Genomic DNA, 8,813 nt, shown 5'->3' on the forward strand with positions numbered 1-8,813 from the left:
TGCAACAAATTGTTGTGGATTCTCTGTAAAAAAAAAAGGGTTAGGAAAGTGCTACTGGATATGACACTTCCAATTATACAAAGCAAATGAGCTTCCACTGGCGCTGGAGAGCTGGGAGCCAGTTCATTACCAGCGGCTCATGTTCCGCTACGGGTACAATCAGTTTATTTTCCAGGTATAGGAACTTTCAGGAAAGTCAGGACTTTCCCCCCACATTTCCAGGGAGGCTCTGTGTCCTCAGCACTGCACCCTGACCCTGCTCTCTGTTGGATTGTGTTCTAGTTGCTCGGTGTGCTGGATATGCAGGAAGATGGGATCCATGGGAGGCTCTGTGGTGTGTGGGTGCTCCCCTCGGAGGTGCGTGCATCCGAGCAGCTGCACGTCACTGTCATAGGTTAGCAAGCATAGTCCCGGAAGGGACGTCCTTGCTAAGGGGTGCTTACAGTTTCCTCTGGGAACTGATAGAACCTATCAGCTGGCCAGTTTGAATATGGACAATTCTCGAAGCCACTTAAAGTTGTGACCACCTCTGTGATCCACATTTAAGAATAGACAAACTCCCCCTCCAAGCTCTCTCTCGTTTCTGGCGCTGGGGCAGGTGGCTGCGGGCCCCGAGTGGGGGCCAGCGGGCCCAGCCAGGCCCTGCTTGGGCCAGGCCGGGCCGGGCCACGGCCATCCTGGAGCCGATGGACCTGTTCCAGCCGTGGAACCCCCCCCACTGCCTTGCCGTGGGCAGCCGGAGCGGCTCGGCTCTCCCCCCTCTCCACTTCGATAAGAAAAATTCAACATTCCAGCTGCAAAGCTGCAAGGCTGAGGTGAGATTAACCCTTTTATTGCTGTGAAGAGCTGAAAACCTGAGGGAAGAGAAAGAGGAGATGCTTAAAGCTGAAATTCTCTTGTGAAGCTATGATATATCAGAGTATCCTGTTGTAATTTCATGAAGATATGGGGGGTGGAGTGTTCAGCTCGTAAGCAAAAGCACCTGCGCTGAGATAGGCAGATGCTGACGCAGCTGTAATTCCATGAGAAGTTTGGACAGGGAGAAATGAACCAGATGAGGACTTTTGCTCCAAACGGGAAAGGAGAAAATCTCAGTCCCTAGAGATGAACCAGATGAGGACTTTTGCTCCAAATGGGAAAGGAGAAAACCTCAGTCCCTAGAGATGCTCCCAGAGATAGTCCTAACGATGAAGATGATGAAGACCCTTTGCTCCCAGGGAAGGAGAAGGGCCTCTGTTTTTGTTTCTGAACGGCTCAACCTTAAAACTGTACCCCAAAAAACTTCAAGAGTGGACCCTCGAAAGCAGTTGCAGGAAAAGCTGCAAGTCGGGGGAAAGGACTCACACGCAGGCAGAGAGACTCCCCTTCCTAAATGGACTGAACAATATTTGGAAGTGGGCGGCTGTCTCGTTGTGATAATGTCTTCATAGCATGAGCAAGAAGAGACTTCTCTTTCTAAATGGACTGAACGAGGTTATTATAGAAGTGGTAAACAGACTGAACATCTCAAGGGTTGTCTTTTTACATTGTCAGTGGGAGAAGGGAGGAAGGTGGGGGGAGGAGGAGAGTTCTGAAGGTGGTATAATTTTTTTTTCCCCTCTTTTAGGTCTGTTAATAAACTTCTTTATATTCTTTCAAGTTTGGTGCCTGCTTTGCTTTTCTCCTAATTCTTATCTCACAGCAGATAAACAGTAATGAGTATTTTGGACCAAACCACTACAGTCACTCTGATAAATGCTCTTTTCCAGTAGCACCTACGAGTTTTCCTAATTTAATGAGGGGGTTTGTGTTTTCCTGAGGTACACAGGGAGAAATCCAGGAGCTGTAGCAAATTTCTCTGCCTGGAGAAGTGGGCCTGTTAGTGATTCGCTGGTGGTGAGTCAATGCCTGCTGGACACCAACATTCCCCCTAAAAAGAATCCCATATTTGCCCAGCCCTTCTCCCCTCACTCATTGTTCCATGCTGGATCCTCTCTGGAGCTTCCGTTCTGCTGTCTAAAATAAGGTGCCAGTCTCACCTCACTGGGAAAACATGTCTAGGAGGAAGTCAGACTGAGTTCTGGATCATAATAAACCAAAAAAAGCCAGTTTTAGACATTTCCTGCTGTGGGCGTCTTCTCTACCATGCACCATAACCCGAAGTGTGTGACCCTGAGCCCTTGCACAGCTTCCAAGCCTTGAAAACGGAGCTGAAGGATTTCATCCCTGCGGTGGTCCCGCCATCATCTCAGGGGTAGCATTTTAATTAAGAAAATTCCATTCTTTTGTTTTTTTTAGCCTGTCTTTGCCACCTTCCATGGACTCTCCCTGTTTGTCAGTTGTGCTTGAAGATCTGACACTGCTGGAACTCAGCTGAAAAGAAAAATTAGGAATGTGGGCACCCTTTAATCACCTGGCTACTGTAACAAGTGGGGACAGACAACAACGGAGAAAATCAACCAAAAACATAACTGTGCTTTGAATGTTTCTATGGAAATTTATGGAGAGGAAGTGTGATGCACAGGCATACCACCTCATTTGGTATGCACAAGGCACATCATGCTGAGCTGCTAATGAGGTAGCAATTTGGAGGTTTGGGAAGTGCTGGCTATGCTTTGTGCCCACAAGAATCAATGAAAACTGATGAGTGAAGGTTTACAAAATTCAGTGTAAGAACTACGGGAGCTTTGTGCCTGGATGGAGGGACAGAGCTGGCAGCAGAAGCTCAATTCCTCACATAACGTCTGGATCAGCTTGAGTATTTTCCTAAAGGTACAGCAAAAAGGCATACCTGCTTTCCATTTCAGAGTTGAAACTTCATAAATATTTTAATTTGCCGAGTTCCTGCTATTTAATGTTTGCATACCAAGGAAATGTGAGAGAACATCACCTTGCATGAAGCGCTTGGAAAACAAATTTGGGCACCTTTGATTGTCTGTGGAATGAAGGGAGCATTATCCACCATGTCCTGTCTGCTGTCAGCAAGCAACACTTTGGGATTATTTGTATTTGAAAAAAAACCAACCCCACCACTGAGCTGAGTACCTCTGAAGACAGAAAGTTTTGCTTTTGGCTATTAAAGGAGCAGAATAAAATAAATCACTTATGCTGAATAAATCATTGATTCTGAGTAACACGCGAGTGCTCCTCGATGCTGGCTCCCGGGTGAGACAAGTGGGACACGTTTGTGTGACTCTACTGTTGAATTTGCAGCCTGAATCTGTCCCAAGGGCTTCCCAAAAATAACTGTGTTGAATAACTGGGTTGAAAAACAAAGATAGGCAGGGACCAAATCCAGAGCACACAGCACTGCAGCCTCTGCCACTTATCTCTGTGCTGCAGTGAAGGTGCAATTGCCAGCGATGCTGGGAGGGCAAAAATCACAGAATCACTGAATCCCTGAGGTTGGAAAAGCCCTCCCAGCCCATGGAGTCCCAGCTGTGCCCGATGCCCACCTTGTCCCCAGCCCAGAGCTGAGTGCCACCTCCAGGAATTCCTGGGACACCTCCAGGGATGGGCACTCCAAAGCTCCCTGGGCAGCCCCTGCCAAGGCCTGAGCACCCTTTCCATGGGGAAATTCCTGCTGCTGTCCACCCTGAGCCTGCCCTGGCCCAGCCTGAGGCCGTTCCCTCTCCTCCTGTCCCTGTTCCCTGCCAGCAGAGCCCGACCCCCCCGGCTGCCCCCTCCTGTCAGGGACTTGTGCAGAGCCACAAGGTCCCCCCTGAGCCTCCTTTGCTCCAGGCTGAACAACCACAAATGTGGGTGAACTTTTTCCCACCTGAGCCCCCGTGGGTGAAGCCTCCTCTGCCCCATGCCCCACCCAGGACATGTCCAGCACCCCAGCCCCTCTCCCTTCCAGCCCCTCTGCCTTCCAGCACTCCCCTCGTGCTGTTCTGGGGCAGGAGCAGTCAGCAGGGCAGGTCAGGGGTTTGGAGTGACCTCTGTGCCCTTGGCGTGCTGGTATCAGGCAGCGAGACACATCATCTGCATTTATTTCAGCCCTGGATCAAGGAAACGCATCCATAAACCCGAGGTCTTGCGGGTTCCGGATTGATGGAGCAGTCTCGCAAACGGAGGCTGTCCCTGGCAAGAGGGAGCAAAAAGCTGCTGGCAAAGAGGTATTAACTTCACTGTGCTGCATTTTATGAGGCAACAAAGAGTGTCTTGGTTCTGTGCCGTGAAAGTAAATAGAACAATATTTCAGACCTCCTTATTCAGTTGTCCAAATGCACATAACCGATTTTTGCAGATAGGGATTTATGCTCTCTTGTCAGCATCTAATAAAGTAGAGCAATTGCTCCTGCCATTTATTTCAGTGCTGTTGCCTTTAGCTCGGTATCCTTGTGTACACTCCGTGCTGCCTGCTCTGAGTCCTGCCCAGCACCTCACTGCCTGCGGCGGATTCGCCAGCACGGGATGCTCTGGACCACGCCCGAGATGGTTTGGAGAGGTGCTAGAGGTGTTCAGTGAAGAGTGCAGAGAGGAAATCATAAAGGGAGCGGCTGAGGGAGACGGGGATCGGCTCAGAGCGGAGAAAAGGAGGCTCAGGGGGACCTTCTGGCTCTGACAGGAGTTTGTAGCACAGCCCAGCAGCTGCTCATCGCAAGATGAGAGATACTGAGTGTGCGGGGCTGTGTCCGGCAGTCCACGGCACCCTGTGCTCGTGAGCCCGGGGTGCAGAGGGGCTCGAGTGTCAGGCGCAGAGGGACCCTCGCAGCACCCGCGGGGCGCTGGGGTGACCTTTCAGAGCCCTGCCGGGCCCCGGGCAGTGCGGGCTGTGTGGGGAAGGGGCTCAGTGACCAGCCCGGGCACCCAGCAGCTGCTGCCCGTGTCCCTCCCGCTCGCCCCACGCCTTGGCGAGCGCCGGGCACCGCGGGGTTTGCCCGCGGGGTGACACCGTGCGTGGGCAAGCTGGGAGCCAGAGCAGTCCTCTCACTACTTTGCCAACATAATTCAGCAAGAAAAGAGGTTTCCATGCTTCAGTGGCAGTTTTTAAAGTTTTTTTTTTTTTTTTTTTTCATGTTTTATTCAGCCTGAATTTGTATTTCAGCTACTAGTTCCTTGAGAGGAAACACAAATCGATCGGGGCGAGCCGAGCAGTGGCCGGTTCATCCTCGGGGCTGTCTGTGTAAAGAATTGCTCTGCAGAGGCCGAGCAGCGACGTGAGCGGCGGAGCTGACGAAAGCCCTCGGGGGCTTTGCTGCCGGAGTCTGGGTTTCGGCTGCTTTGCTGCTCTGCAGTGCTGCTGGCACAGAGCAGCCAGGGCTCCCGAGCTGGGCCACTGCCGCGAACGGGGAGGTCTGGGGCAAGGGGCTGCTGTACTCGGTTTGGAGAAGCAGGATTTTGGGAATGATTTGGCTTTGGATTGTTTTCCCGAAGTTCCAAAGGAACTGAGGGCTGTTAGGTGACATGATGGTTTCCTTGAAACCCTGAGATTTTGACTATGACGCATTTTTCAGAAAGTGCACATTTTTCATACTTCCAATATCCTCCCACCTAAATTTCCTGACAGAAATGTTGTGGACTTGCATCTTGAAGATTGCAAAAAGAAACCAGTGTTGAAATATTGAACCTTTTCCCTATGCACATGTTTATTTATGTGCTTGACAAGAAGTAGCTTGACAAAAATCGTGTCGCTTGTTCCAATTGAAATGCACATCCCAAGTGTTTCTGTTTTCCATTAACACCTGGGAGAGGGAAAGGCTGAAATGTTGACTCTTTTGTGGTTTATTTCATAGAGGATGGGTTTGAAACACAAATAAGGAGAAAAAATGAAGAAACCACTGGTGTTGAATAGCAGCTGCTATGAAGTCCAGGGTTAAAATGTCCTTGTGCCCCCTCTACTTGCCCATCATTATTCACCAAGGACAAAGAAAGAATGGCAGGGCTCAGCACCCTTGACTGCAAAATCAAGCCTATAAATTAACTCAGTATTTGTTACCTTTTAACTGTTCCAGTGGAATGAAATCCTGAACTCCATTTCCCCCCTGGTTTTGGATGTGCTATAAATGGAATTGCCCGCTGGAGGAGAACCTGGGGGTTGGTGTTTGTCAAACACAGGGAGATTCTCCCGTGTGTAAATTAAAGCCAGGTGCTGAAGGTCTGTGTCCTTCACAGCGGGAGGATTCCCAGGGATGCTGGCAGGCTCCTGCAGCAAGGATGTGCAGGGCAGAGCCTCAGCTCACCTCAGCAAGGGACACACTGAACCTCCTCTTGCTGCTTAGAAAACAGAGCAGGGAAACACAGGGCTCCAAATGAGCTAATAAAAACGATAAGGGACATTTATAGTGATAATTAGGTGCTATTAAATATATAAATTTATTTTCTGTTTTTAAACTAGCAGTTTATTTTTAACAATGGTAACAGGCACCATTATAAAAGCTTTACTGATATTTATGAATCTTAACATGAAAGAGAACATTGCATTGAAAACGAATGTGCCAAGGATAGGGTTTTTCTGTGGAAAGCTATAAACAGCTTCCAAAATCTACCAATTTTAGCCTAGATTCTTATAAAGGAAACAGTTTGGGCAGAGGACCTTGGGTGCATCCTTAGGTCAAGCAGTCCTGGTGCTGACTGCAGAATGCAACTCTGTGAGCATGAAAACATCCCGTTTCTAGGGAGCTACAGTCTGAACTTCTGCCTATGGCTCTTTGGGGTTTTTCCTCTCAGTTGCCCTCCTTGCTCCAACAGTTCTGTCCTTCTCCTCATCACTGTTCCTGGTGTCTTCACAGCTGTCAGTCAAATCCTTAATTCAAGCACTTTTTCTGTGTTAAACAGAAACTTTTTCCTATCCCTTGTAAAATACTCCATCCCTTCTCTTGTCATTTTTTAACCAGCTGTCATCAGTTTCCATCTGATTTTTCCCCCTGTGCAGGTTCATACATTATTCCAGACGAAATTCCTCCAAGGATTTGTGCAGCAGCATTACAGGGAACATGTCCTGGCTGCCAGTTTCCACAAAATGCTTGTCCCGTTTACAGAAGACTTTGCTGTGAACATGGATCTCCTCTCGAGCTCCTCGGGAGCCCAGCGGGGCCACGATCCTATTTGAGCTCAATGGATGTTGGCATCCCGGCCGTGAGAGCTGGGCATCCAGCAGCCAGCAGCTCCCCATGGAATGCGGCTCCGTGTCCTTCCACCCCGCCCGGGTTTGTGCTGTCGTCGTTCCCTCTGCTGAGCAGCGGCAGCTCTGGGCAGATCCCACGCGCAGCCTCACAAGGGCTCCTCAGCATCTGTGTGTGCCAGTGCCGGGATCCTGCCGTGCCAGGCAGCCACCACGTGTCCAGCACTGCCAAACCATCATTCTGGGGCTGAGGAGATGGGGCTGTGCTGCAGGTATCTTAATTAATTCATTTTCACAGAGGCACTGGGTATCTGCAGTGAGGTCTTCCAGTTCTTCCCACAGCTGGCTCCGTGGGGTGCTGTGGGAGGCCCAGGAGGAGCAGGGATGGTGCAAGGCAGCTGCTTCCTTCAGGAGAGATGTGGAACATGCCCTGGGCACTGCCCAGGCACACTGTTGGCATATTGCCAGCCTTCAGGCTTTGCAGAGTCACCGGACCCTGCTCATCCAGGCGCTGTCACCAAGACAGATTCATCCCACACTCATTTTCCATCGTGACAACACCTTCAGGGAATGCCTGTCCCACTCCATCCAGTGAGCAATTTCAGAGAACCACAGAACACTCTGGGTTGGAGGGACCTCAGAGCCCCCCAGTGCCAGCCCTGCCATGGCAGGGACACCTCCCACTGTCCCAGGCTGCTCCAAGCCCCAGTGTCCAGCCTGGCCTTGGGCACTGCCAGGGATCCAGGGGCAGCCACAGCTGCTCTGGGCACCCAGGGCCTCCCAGCCAGCAATTCCCAATTCCCAATCTCCCACCCAGCCCTGCCCTCTGGCAGTGGGAAGCCATTCCCCCTTGTCCTGGCAGTCCAGGCCCTCTTCCAAAGGGCCCTCTTCCCTCTCCTGCTCTCTTGAAGCCGTTTTAGGCACTGGAAGGGGCTCTGAGGTCTCCCTGGAGCCTTCTCTTCTTCAATTTGGAATTCAACAATTAACTTTGAACTGTTTACAATATAATAAGATTAATTTTCCCTGCTCTCCCCACCAATTCCAGTGAATTCTGCAGCTGACCAGGGCTGGCCGGGTGCCCTGGCACAGCCCCAGGCTGGTGGCTGTCTGTGCTGCCGGGAACTTTGCCGGCTCGTGGGCAACTTGTCCCTGTCACATGCTGCAGAGCTGCTGTTTCTCAGAAATTGTCTTGTATTGCCAAATAAATGTATTAAAAAGAAGATTTCTGTGGGCTGCACACTGGTATTGTTTTCAGTCAAAACTTCTTTACAATATTGGTTGTGTCTTGAAAGTAATTAATTTGGCAGGAAGTTAAAAAGAGAAAAAAACTGAGAGAATTGAAGGCTGGTTTCCAGTTCTCATTGCTCTGTCTTTATCTCTCAAGGAAAGACTGCACACAGGTGTCAAATGAGAAGGCTGCTCATAATTACACTCCTTAAACACTTAATAACATTTTCTTAAATTAATATATTCCCCATCTGTGTAGCGTTTAAGACATTCAGCTCATAATATTGCCTAGTTTATCAGTGTCAAATGACACATCCCGGATCCATTGGAGAATATTATCAACAGATAGAGGCTTAATGCATGTTATTGCTCATTCAGCTAATGAGTGTGATTGGAGCTGGTGCTATAATTAATAACCGAGCTCAAACACCAATTGTAGTGGGGATCTAACTTAGTTTCATGCAGAAAAACTGTGCAGGTATGAAAAAAACCAACGCCCCCAAATCACTGGAGGAGGTTCACTGGGGCCGAGCTGGTGGCG

The 8,813-nt window shown here is 49.8% G+C and overlaps 1 long non-coding RNA gene across 1 annotated transcript; it reads left to right on the forward strand.

The window, feature by feature from the left end:
• Window positions 1-777: 777 nt before the first annotated feature.
• Window positions 778-3,113, forward strand: LOC116445760. Its single transcript, XR_004240875.1, has 2 exons — window positions 778-815; window positions 2,278-3,113. It is a non-coding gene; the product is annotated as an uncharacterized LOC116445760 (long non-coding RNA).
• Window positions 3,114-8,813: the final 5,700 nt, after the last annotated feature.

This window comes from Corvus moneduloides, chromosome 6 (assembly GCF_009650955.1).
Source record: "Corvus moneduloides isolate bCorMon1 chromosome 6, bCorMon1.pri, whole genome shotgun sequence".
NCBI lineage: Eukaryota > Metazoa > Chordata > Aves > Passeriformes > Corvidae > Corvus > Corvus moneduloides.